Consider the following 13048-nt stretch of genomic DNA (forward strand, 5'->3'; position numbering starts at 1 on the left):
TGTGCTCAATAGCATATGAAAAAAGCAAATCAAATGTTAGTAACTGTTAGGAAAAGAATATAACAAAACAGAGAACAAGATAATGCTGAGTTAAATAAATCATGAATCACCTTTAAAACTGTGCAATTCTGTCCTCTGTTCCATTGTCCTTCCACGTCCAAAAGGATATAGTAGAATAGGAAACTATTAGCAAAATTGCTAAAACAACAAAAAATTGTTAAAGATGTGGATTTATTCACAAATGGGACAAAACTGAAGCATTTAGGGTGAGCTAGGACTCTTCTACCTAGACAGGAGACAAATTAGGAGGAAGACAAAAGGGGTTCATAAATTCAGGACTGGAGGGAGAACAGAAAGGTTTTTTTCTCACCATATCTTCCACTATATCTCCAGACTGAGCAGAGAGACAATCCTCAGCTGGATGGCCCTTTGGGTCTGACCTAGTACAGCCATTCCATTGTGCTGACCACATCCTGGGCAACAGGTAGTATGAATTGATAATAAGCATTTTGCCCATTAATTAGGCTGTTGGCTAGTATCACTTCCCGGGTTTTTATTACCTGTAATGCTGCCATTTATCATCTACATTTTGCTTAATGAATCATCTTTTTGAAAGAAAATAAATAGATAGCTTTTAGGAACAAAGTTTAGGAATAACGTAGTGATGGTGTTATGCTTATTTTAAAATAGAATTAAAATATCTATAATCTGGGAATCACCTCATATTAATCATTACCCAGGTAAAAGGATAATTGAAATTAATGAACATTTTTCTCAGAGGAAAGGTTTCAGGATTCTCTTCTATATAAATTATTTATATCATGCTCTTCACCATAGTTTCTGAATGTGTTCCAGTAGTACATTAAGCAATGTGACTAACATCTGTCACATATTTTTTTCTTCAGTCTCTCTCCAGGGAGATAAATACATGCAGTAGAGTATCTTGTATCCTTAAAGGAATTTTTCCAGGTGAAGAGGGGAAGAGAAGATAAAATAAACAGGATGGGAAAAATAAGTTTTGTTTTGTTTCTATAAATATACAATTTATTCATTTTTAGATCAGTGAAATCATGGACAAAATTATGTACTATATTTAGACCTTGTTTTTTCAATTTTATAGCCTTGCTTTTGATAAGCTTGATGCTGAATTGAGCTGCATGTACAATAAAGTTATATCTATTAATCTGACCCTCTTTCTTTCCTGAACTAGTAGCGGTAATCAGAAGACAAAAGAAAAAATATGAATCATATTTTGTTAACAAAGAAGAAAAGACAATATGGCACTGATCATGAAGTATTAAAGATTTTTCCAAGGATGATAATTGCATTGTATCTAGTTACTAAGAAACTACGTTAACATTTTAAAATATTTAATTTCTTTAAATTGTAATTGATTTGCAAAATATATATATGGATTAAGAAAAAAATATAAAAAACCCTACGACGTTTAGCAAAACCAGTACCACTCACTGTTTAACTTGGAATGCATCTGCATAATTTTTGAGCTGTACGAATTCCTAACATAGATTGATATGTAATTTTCTAAGCAAATCACTTTAACATATTTTTTCAAGGAGCAGTTTCTATGACCAAATTCTGCATTTTACAGATCAGGCTAGTGAAAGAGGAAATGACTCATCTAGTAAACCAGCAAACTAATGCTAGATTCTGGGATGCCTGTGGCCCACATTACCTCCCCAAACAAAGGAACGAACCTAAAGCAAGTAATAATGGGCCATCATGGATTAAAAGCCCTCCAGAATTTTTTTCTGAGCTCACTGTAAGTTTTTCTTATCCTTCTTTATTTAAAGGAGAAGAGGGATTGTAATCTTACCAGCAGATGAGAAGTGGAGTAGACTGCTAAAAACCATCCCATCATGGACATGACCTTGGTTGCCCCCCAACCATTTCAGATATCCAAAACCAAAGGTTGGTTTCCAGGAGGTGTATATGGCCTGTTAACAGGTACTATTCCACATACTGTGCTTGAGAGTTCTGGTAAGGATCCTAAGGAAGGACCCCAGTAGCACACATACAAAACCACCCCTACCCTGGTTTGTCAGGCTTTTGTTAAAGACCTTGATGAAATATCAGGTTGCTTAGCTCCATAATATTAAAGGAAGCTTGGCCCTGCTGATATTAAATAGATCTTCCTTTTCTCAGTGACAGTCTTCCTATTCTAGCTAATGACAGCAAACACATCTGAATATTTATTATGTGTTGAAAGCACAAATGTTGGAGAGAGACAGAATATAATAATGCCTTTTATTTTTCTTGAGGCTATCTGTCTTGGCATTCTAAGTGTCACAGATAAAAGCAGAATAAAGAAAAAAAAAGAAAAATAATATCTTAATTAAAATAACAAAGCATTACTGAATAAAATGCTAAAATCGTCTTAATGCACCAAGCTGAAAGCCATCCAAAAGTGACCTATGAGTGCATCCTGTAAAATTAGAAACCTATGCCTTTGCCAGAAAAGAAACCCTTCCTTAAGCCCCAGACTGCAAAGGTGAATTTTTTCGGAGCTTGGTTCTAGAAATAGTTCATATCTCCTAAGAGGGTTAAAAGGTAAAGAGAGTGCCAGAATTTCTGTAAGAGGTGGAAGTTGCATAATAAAACCACTGACTATGGATCTGAGACTATACCTCATTTTCTTTATGCAATTTAGTATGGCTATGTGCTAAATGAGACCAGAATTATTCATGCTGATGAATACCCAAGTAATTGCCCTATGGCAGTTCTGCATATTGTGTGTGCCAGATACACAAGAGTTAGACATGCAGTTTAACTGGGTCTAGTGACCTTTAAAATCATGCCTGTTTTTTATTCATGAATCATCACTTTGTTTAGCAAGCAGTTAATGTTCATTCACATTTCTTGCCTTTGCTGACCTCCTTCCAGCCTAAGTCACTTATTGCAGCAGATGAATGTTCTGAGGTAAGCGTAAGCCAGGGTAGAAAGCAGCAAGTTGTAGCTATTCAATGACTCTTTTATTTAAATACTCACAATGAGCTTACCCCCGCTCTGGAATTATAATCACAGAGCTCTCTGTAGGAAGAACAGTGAAAATCTTTTCCTGCAAGTTTTGTTAGTGTCTCCAAAATGTAATTGATTTATTTTAGATAAAAATGGACTGGAGAATACTGAATGTCTCCACAGTCTGTTCGCCTGCTGAAGCGAGGGCCCTGGTCAAGGTCTAATTGCCAGGATTTGATATTCTTTCCAAAGGACAATTCTTGCTAGACAACTTGTCTGATGATTTTGGCCTTCTGGCGTTATATTTCGCTAAACCAGAGAAAAATTATTTTGAGCAAAAAGAAGCACCAAGCACAAACATCTTTGCCAATCCTTTGCTTATTTCCCCTTCAGCTTTAAACCTTCCTTCCCTTTCCCATTCTGTGTATGCCCAAATCTCTTCCCCCTCTCTTTTTCCATCATATTTCTTTCACTTTGCTTGTGCAAACAGCATTTATTTTGTTTTCATTTTGCACTTACCTTATTGTTTTGCTCACTGCAGTTCCTTTGGCAGGAGGCATTCTGCTCTCTGTCTTGCTTCCCATCCACCTTCCTCCATCTTTTTAATTTCTCATCCCTTTACTTCCAACGTGACTATCTCTTTTTATACTCCCCAGTGTATCCTTTGAATGTATGTATGTAGAACAGATGATCCCATCTTTTATCACACTCTTTAAGCTGCACAGAGCTTCCAGCCCTTGATCTCCTTATCTCAAACATTCTGTGCTGTGTTCTTATGTTGTGATTAATAGAAAGTCTGTGTTGGAAGCTTTTAGCTATATAATAGCAAGTAAACTGACACTTTTTTTTTTTTTTTTTTTAAGAGACCATTAAAAAGTTAGCAAACTATCAACTCCCATGTGGCTGCTATCAGATACCTGACTGAAAGCCTAGACTTTTAGGGGTGTCTCAGCCCTGTAAGTAACAACGACCCTTGCGGCAATCCATCCAGACTTCTTCCCCACCACAAGTTCTTGCGGAATTAGAGTCCCTTCATTTCCACCTTCCTCCAAGGAAGGCACTTGCTCTTGCTATGAGTGACACAGTATGGTGAGGCTGGAGTCAGTCAGGGGTGTGAGCTGAGCTGCCACATCACTGTGCTTGGGGGATGAGGTCAGCCCTGGAGCAGCTCACCTTCAGGCAGTCAAGGTGTAGTGGAGGGGAACTTATAGCACCTGTACTAACGTTAGGTGAGAACACGATATGCTTAAGGCAGTATTTTAGCCAGGGTCTTCCCCAAAATACCTAGATCTGGAGAAGATGGTAAACTATTACACTTGCCGGTGACTTTCACCTTTAGTAATTGGTTTACTGTCTTAGTAATATGTCATCAGAATTTATTTTTGAAACCTGAGATAAACACTGGCATTAATAGGACACCAGTTTTTAGAGCTATTTAAAAAAAACAAAAAAAAAACCAAAAAAACCCACAAAACCCAAACAAAAACAAAAACCCAAACATTAGCTCTGTCTTTGCTTATAATCCAGAAGACCTTTATATGCATATTTATTGGTGATATATCATTACCTGTATGCAATAATAGCATTAAGAGGACAAACATAATTCTCAGTGCTCAACTAGTAAAAAAAGTATAATGCTTTCATCCAAACCTCAGATACATAATTTGGATAGATCCATGAGGGCAATGTTCGCTCTCTGCAATAGACCATCTGGCACAGAAGAGTCTGTGCCAATTAATATAGATGGAATGACTTTTAGCACTACAGATAGTAAATATTTCAGACTAATATTTTTTGTCATTTATCAGTTAATTTCATCCTTCAAAATTTGTGGTCACAGTCTCCAGCATTTGAAACAGATTGATCACATCCAGATTTTTACTAGCCTGCAAACCCTTTGCTTTGTTTTTAACTTTTATACAGTCCTGGTTTCCACTTATTTGTACAAGGGAGAGGGATTATTATGAAGCAGCAGCACAGTTAGCACCATTACTAGGCTGAGTTGCCTGCCTCTCTCATTAAGGTATAAGTATTGCCTTGCTAATGTTATGCTTAATTCAAAAGATTGTGGTTCACCTATTTTTCTCAAAGGAAAAGGAAAATACACTTTGAGTAATACGTCCCTAATGGCTAATGCAAAAAGAGAGAGTAAGACTATGTTTCCAATACTAACTAACAAGTTGATCCCGAGGAGGCTTGGTCAACTTTTCAGCTCTGCTAGCATCATTTACCAAGACCATATATCAGTTCTTGTCTAAAAAACCTGGGCAGTTCTTTTGTAATACCCAGGAACTATTCTTTTAATGGTCCTCAGAGAAACTTTTTCAATGTTAATTTCTTTTCCTCATCCGTTTGACAAAGCTCTAAACAAAGGTGTGTAGGAGCTGAGCCAAATATTTTTCAGAGTGTTTAGAATGCTTCAGAAACATCAGATTTTTGAATCTTAGCCTTTCATGTTGGAAACTTAGTAATGAAACATTAAAAATATTTCTCTTCAAAATACAATACTAGCAGTAAAAGAAATTGTGTGATGGTGGAAGCAGCAGAGCAAGAAGATTGCTTTAGTTTTCAGGCCATCACCTAGCAATATAAAAAAAAAAGTGAGAAAAGAAGGAAATGATCAAAACCCAGCTGATTTTGTTTATTTTCTAGTTACCTTTAAAGGTGTAGAGAGACAGGCGAAAATTTTGCATATTACTCATAGGGAAACTTGGAGTATGCATATGGAGCAGTGCAGAGCCATCCTTTGTGATATGATCAGAGAAGCATTTGCTGGGGTAGAGATGCCTTCAACACTCCTCACGTCTGACCATGTTGTGAGTTGCATCACAAGGAGCATTCAAACACATTATGAAAAAATATAGATTTTTTTAAATAACAGGATTGAAACATACCTTCACGAATGCGAGTAGCACAGGATTGTATAATAGAAGTCTTATAAAATGTCTGATTTGAAAGTTTTCTGCAAATTTTGCTATAACTGAAATCATATACTGATTTCACCAACCTGACTCTCACTATTACCTGAGGCCAAAAGTAATGCAACAGGAGTTCTCAGTAAATGAACAAATAGCTGTCTTTGGCTATTTCTGGAATCTGTGATACAGACATTCATGCTAAGCAAATTATTGTTATTTTGCAACAAGTGCACTTCATTGCTGTGTGAGAAGACAGAAATTTCTTGAGATTTGAGACATACACATACGCAAAGAGGCTTTATGAAACACTAACTCGTGCCATTTTTGTTTGTATTGCCCTTGATGAGCTGTTAAATTCCCAGAAATGAACCCTCTTTTTTCTCTTCTAGGGCAGTTAGTACTCTATGTATTTGATGGTATTGAAAGAAAATGAAATATAATAACAGGTGGGAATTTAAGATGAACTTATGCCTTTTTTTTTTTTTAACCTCTGTCTCAAATATATGGCTCTGCTTTCTTTTACACAACAGAGGTTGATGAAAAACAATAGATATCTTACAAAGAGACAGATTAGAATTTTATATCCTCATTATAGCACACATGCACGCCTCGAGAGATTGCAATCATTCCTGTTATCATAAGTAAATTTGTGTTTAAGCACCTAAAAACATAGCTAAGCCCCAGGGAGTGATTAAATTATGTCTGAAGAATTGAGTATTGCTAGAACATTGTTCTCTATGCAGACTTCGTAATTCAGGCATGACCCTGCTTGTCCTGGGTGACCTGTGGGCCAACTAATGTTATTAACTATGTGTTTACAAATGCTCATACTGGGGACACAGCCACTCACCGGTCTCCTGCATGATGCTCATTGAGGTTCTCCGTTAGGTAAACAGCAACTCAAATCCTTCAGATAATGCTGATGGCAGTAATACTGACTATCTTTTGTTTAATGGTTTGTTATTTAGATGCCTCATCCCTAAACCAAGATCCCTAGTTTCTGTCCCCTCCTCATCATGTGTTATTTAAATGTGTCTCCCAAGGAAGTTGCTTTAAGCACCAGGTATGTTAAGGTTATGCTAAGAACATGAACTTCTCCTTTTGAATCAGAGCTACCACAGGGGAATCATAGAATCATAGAATATCCTGAGTTGGAAGGGACCCATGAGGATCATTGAGTCCAACTCCTGGCTCCACACAGGACCAGCCAAATCAGACCATATGACTGAGACCATTAAGGGAACAGGGAGAGAGTTCAAAAGTTAAAAGTACCTCCCTACTACAGAATGTAGATACAGGGAATTTCCAGTGCTGGATCTTATGACGATTTTATGTACCCCGTTCTGAGGTGCCTAATTCTCCTTTTGTACTTTATCTGAAAAATATAAGAAAATTTACTTGCTCTACAGAGATTTGAAGGAGAATAAAAGAAGAATTCCAATCTCCTACTGCTGTGAATTTAGAATAGATAATATTTTAGTATGATTTATAGAGCAAGAAGTCACAACCAAACATTTACTCTTTACAGCCAGTAGTGATCCAAACTTCATGAATTTTTCTAGTTCTTGTGATTTCATCTCTATTGTGGTTTTTTTATTGTCTAAAATGTGGGACCATGTCTTGCAGAGTTCAGTTATGCTTAATGTAAAAGAAGGATTTATTTTGTTCCTGTATTTACTGTATCTGAGTTCATTCATTCATGGTTTGTAATGAAATTTGGTACACTACACAGTCACCATCTGAGATATCGTACTTGGTATCCTGAAATCACAAATGTGGGCAAGTGTGAAGAGGATTTCTAGTGTCATGACTACCTACAGGTATTCATACCCCATCACTAGGTTTCTGTATGCCACAGAGATAATGTATTTAATAATGAATCATAAAGATGCTTTGAAATGGATCTGTTTGCTTGCATCATTTAAAGACATTTTAGGAAGAAAAAGATGTGATAGGATGACAAAGTTAGATTTAAAACCCATTTACCATTTCCAAAATTATTTCAAGGTAGGGTTTCATTGTCTACATCATGTATATCTTGGACCTTCTCTTCGATTCCCCTAGTTTCATTTGTTTTCTTATATAGAATTCATTTAGTTGTTCATATAACCATCTGCTTTCTCGCACATCTTCATTTTTCTTTTTCATGTCAGGGATTTTTGCTTTTCAGCATTTTTATTGCATGTTTGCAAGTTCTTAGCTTTGAGCTATGGAAGCAACAAGAAGACTTCAAATCTCTTTTTTTTAAGATTGCTTACTTGATAATCTACTGACACGTTTTGTAGAGTGCAAATATACAAAGGCTATATTCCAGAGCTTTAGAACACTACCTAGAAAAAAGGCTGGGAAATCTCAGTTATAATAAAAAATAAGGATACTCAGCACTCCTAGGGCTAGGATATTCTCTGAACGATATGACTCCTATGAATAGCAAATGTAATTTTTTTTGTTTGTTTATTTTTGGTTTTGGAAAATAAAACACTATAGTCTGCTATTTGAAGTGCACAATTGTTTTGCTTACGTATGTGTAAAATGGGTATAAAACTTACATCATGGATCTTGCAAAGGAGTCATAATTAACTGACAGTTTTAAAGTACTTTGAGATAATTTGATGAAAAATGCTATTAAAATGTTATTATGATGATGTTTTACCATGATTTAATGATTAAATTTGTGTCTCAACATGAAAATATATTGACTTATAATTTTGAGTCTCAAACTTTAAAATGTAATTTTTAAGATCTAAGACTGTATGAGTACTTTTTTATCACTACACTGAAAAATAAATTGTACATCCATTCCATTAATATATGTTAATAGTTTCATCCCCTGCACTGTAGTTACTAATAGGGGGGTTTTAGCTGTGAACTGAGATCTGCTGCTGGTGAATGAATAAAAAGTGAGGATGCAATTTTTTATTGTCTGACCAAAGCATAAAGGAATTCACCTGTGCTGATAGCTATAAAATTCTTGAAAATGTTTACAAATACTGTCCTTTACATTTGTCTCACTAAAATCATTGTGTCCAGGCTGCCTACTGTTCTCTACCGTATACTAGCTCTTGGAGTTGAGGGGATACATTTTTTATAATGCAATGGAACAGTATGCTTCAAAGTGACTTTGTAGGCACTATTACTTTTTAAAGAACAAATAACAGGTGTGAGATATTGAGGAATTCAGTTTTGTATGAACTTGTGAATTCCATTTTATTTGGAAAAAAAACCATTTTCATTGCAACCTACACTTACATTGTAAGCTGCATCATGATTAAGATGTTTAAGGCCATGATTCCACATACATTTTTCTTGGTGGTAGAATAGCTTAAGTAGTTCTCATCTTCTCCCTCTCTTAACAGTTTACTCCTTCCCTTTCTTTCCCTTTCAATTGTCCTATGGGGTAAACCAGCTTAAGATGCAAGTTCAAGAGAAAACTATCCACTTTCTTGGCAAAACCTGGCAGAGTTTGTTTTTCTGAATATCATTTTCTGGACATTGGGATAAAATACACAATGACAGAGGCATCAATGATCCTTAGTCCTGAAAACTCACATGCACTGTAAACAGACTCCATTTGCTAAGACACTAATTTTAAAGGATCATCTTTACAGAAGCTAATAGGCTAGACTGAAGTTCCTGCTGGGACCAACCCCCTAATCGAACCTCATAGGAGCGTGTCAGAGAGATGTAAAAGGAGACTATTTTTCCAACCAGAAGTGATTTCATAGCCATGAATAATCAGGCCAGGCTGAAAAGAGATGCTATGAGAGATTATACCACTTGCAGCTGAGAAACATAAGTAAAAGTGGCATGAGACAGGTAAGAATTTATTCAGACCTGGATTTTGTTTTTCACAGATTTCTCAGGCGTTTTTTCTCAAAGTCTATGCATGCTTCAGGGATTTATTTCTCGCTTTCCTGCCATGTTCCCATATTACCTCCAACTAGGAACGCAGAATTCCCATGGTCTCCATGCAGAACAGATGTTAACACTAGATCCTTGGAAGAACTGTGACAGCCATCCTGAAAGTGTGTTCCTGAAAGTCACAGTGCTGTGAGCAGTGACCATCACTACTCACGACGTGAGACCTTAGGACCGTATGGAATTGAGTGGTTGGATCCAAGCACAGCAACCTAATGCCTGCCCAGAGACTGGACATGTGCCAGGGCGAAACAGCAATCTGTATCACTGCTCTTTAAGAGGTACCAGTTTATTGCTGAGTATTGCCAGTTTCAAAATAGCGCATTTTTATCATAAAATCATAAATATAAAATAAGATCGTGAAATCAGAGTAAGAAGCAATGAGCTAGACATGCATGAAAAACATGAATTTTTGTGTCTCAGGGCACGTTTTCCCAATCATTTTAATCTGCTTTTTCTTAAAGAATTACTTCACTGCAGGAATAAATAAAAAAAGAAACATAAATATTTTCAAAACAAAAACTGAAAGAAGAGTTATCTTGCAGTGTGCACTGTCTTCTCTGTATCCTGTCTTTTCTGAAAATTTAGCCCATGGCAGTTAGACTGTGAAGGAGGAAAGAGAAGACAGGCTCTTCTGAGTGAGCTAGAGGGAGTTCTAAGAACATGGGGTCAGATGGTGTGAGAAAATGTAAATTCAAGGGCAGAAGGAAAAGCCATTAAGAGCAGTTGAGAGCAGGGAAAAGAGGCAAATGAAGATCATGAGGGGGTGTAACATTATTGTTAGCATGATGATTAAATGTAAGGAGGGGTGGAGTTGTGCTGATAATTGAAATGAAATTAGAACACTGTAACAGCCTTCTGGAAGAACTATACTGTGCTGTTCTTACCAACAGCAGATTAATACGGGAATATTAAAAAAAAAAAAAACAAAACCAATCCCCCAAAAATCCAAACAAACAATAGCAACAAAACCCCACAACCTTTTGGTACAATTAAAATGTGACCAGATGTTTCCTACTAGAAGAATAATAACATCTTAGATTAACAATCTGATTCTTCCAAGTGAAAGGTAAGATAAATCTTCGGTGAACTTGGTTTGTTCTCCTTGCTTTTAGGAGTGCAAGGCTCGGAGTGGGCTGGTCCTTGCTGCCTGCCAGCACTAACGTGAGAAAGTTCTGATCTGCAATTCAGTAGCTGCATGCTACAACGAGGCTTTTTATGAGGAGAGGTCCCAGGCCTTTTATAGTTCAACCAGGTATCAAGATCTTTGTTTAGAGCTAGCAAACCCAGACTGTTTTCACTGCTCTGGAAGCCCAGGTGGAATAACCTTTGTAGACAGGAAGCACACAACGAAGTCCAGAGGGTTCCTTGAAGCATGGCTTTAAGCAACCAAAAATGAGAGAGGGAAGAATTCCTGCAACTTCTCCAAGGACCGAGGCAGAGTGTGCCTTTCCTCTTTGGATCTCTGATTCTGGTTTTCAAAGACCACTGTCACAGCAGTCCTTCTAAGAAGAGAGATCATTCAGTGTACTTCCTCTGCCTTAGAGGATTCTCTGATTGTCCGTTAATGTTTCTCCCTTTGGTGCATAAATGCATGCCATAGGGGGTAGATACTGATTGATATGTTTGTTTTTTTCTGGGGATGATGCATTTTTAAGCATGTGGGTTTAATGTTCTGGAATAAGCACACTGACATAAATACGGTTTTGTATGCCCACAAAGAAGATCAAGCTGCTCTTTTTCTGGAGGACAGACAGATGTAACTTATGACGGGGGACGCTAGACTGTAGTCATGTCATGACCTTGTTTAGAACCATAGTACCCCAGGGAAATCATCAGTGAGACCATGCTCTTGGGGGTATTGCTTTTTCAACACAGCGAGGACAAAGACTGTTCTGGCCTTTAACTTTCCATCTGACACATTCACCATTTATCCAATATTATAGCTTTCTTCTGTGGGTATAAGAACAAGGTATTCAGGATCTAGTATTTTGAGTGGCCTCCAAGAATCTGAACAAAGATGAAAATATATCCTGATGAAACAGGGCTGACACACAGAGCTGGTCCCATGAGATGATACTGTGCATAGTCTGAATTTATTGGTGAAATGGTAATGCAAGTTATTAACTGTCTGTCACACGAAGGTCAGGACAGATCAGCATGCGAATTGTTGCAATGGTTGACAAACACACAGTATATGGGAATGTGATGACATTTCTGCATGTTTGCACTGAGGCAGACAGTTAAAGAAAGCAGCTGGGTACATTTTTAAGAGTAGTTTATCTCAGTTAAATTCAGTAAATAGATTCATTTTTAAAAAAAAAAGCAAACAAACCACAAACCAAACAAAAACTATTTTTTTTAAGCTATTAAAAATGAAATTTAAATAAATTAATTTTAAATATAAGTTATACTCCTCAACATCCATGTAATTCCCCAAGTGAAAATACAAGTCACATAACTCTGATATGGAAAGAGATTCTGAGAGTTTGAAAAAGGGATCAGACAGAGGAGGACAGAAGATACTTTTGAGAAGAAAAAGAATAGACAGAATTAATCACTGAAATGACTCATTAAAATGTTATGACATGATAGAAAAGTGCACTCTATGGCAGGTCACACTTTGTTAGGAAAAGAAGTAAAAGCAAACTATTCAATTAACAGTGGAATTATGACCTTAATGCCCTTTATCCCTTGTGTCACTTTATTCAAGCAGACTCAGCTCTCCTCAGTACCCCTTATGACACCCCAACCTCATTTCCTTCCTTCCTTCCTTCTGTATTACTCCAACAGCTCACCATTTTAATTCTGCCAGGGCGCCCAAGTTGCAGACCTTTATCTGCAGTATATCTGGCTTCATCTACAAGTACCCTAGACCATACAAATTTTCTCATTTCTCTCCTATTTTACATGAATACCATGTAAGTAAGAGGCAGCATGTACCAGTTTTTTTCTTGAAGATGTAATTATTTTGCGAGGCCAGCCTTCCCTGGTTAGCCAGCCAAGTAGATAGCTGTTGAAGTCATTCACCTTGTAACTTTGCTCAACAGGAGAACAACGCGATGTGCCTCTTCTCTAAACAGCCACAAAGGCTCATGACAGTTGTAAGAGCTCAGGAACTATGCCTCTGTCAAATATGACTGAAATTAGCCTGTGTTCTAAGGTTATGAGAGGGTGGCTCACAGGTGGGTGGGCAAACAGCACAATCACATAATCTTTGCTTCCTTAAGCAATCA

This window comes from Grus americana, chromosome 1 (genome assembly GCF_028858705.1).
Source record: "Grus americana isolate bGruAme1 chromosome 1, bGruAme1.mat, whole genome shotgun sequence".
Lineage (NCBI taxonomy): Eukaryota > Metazoa > Chordata > Aves > Gruiformes > Gruidae > Grus > Grus americana.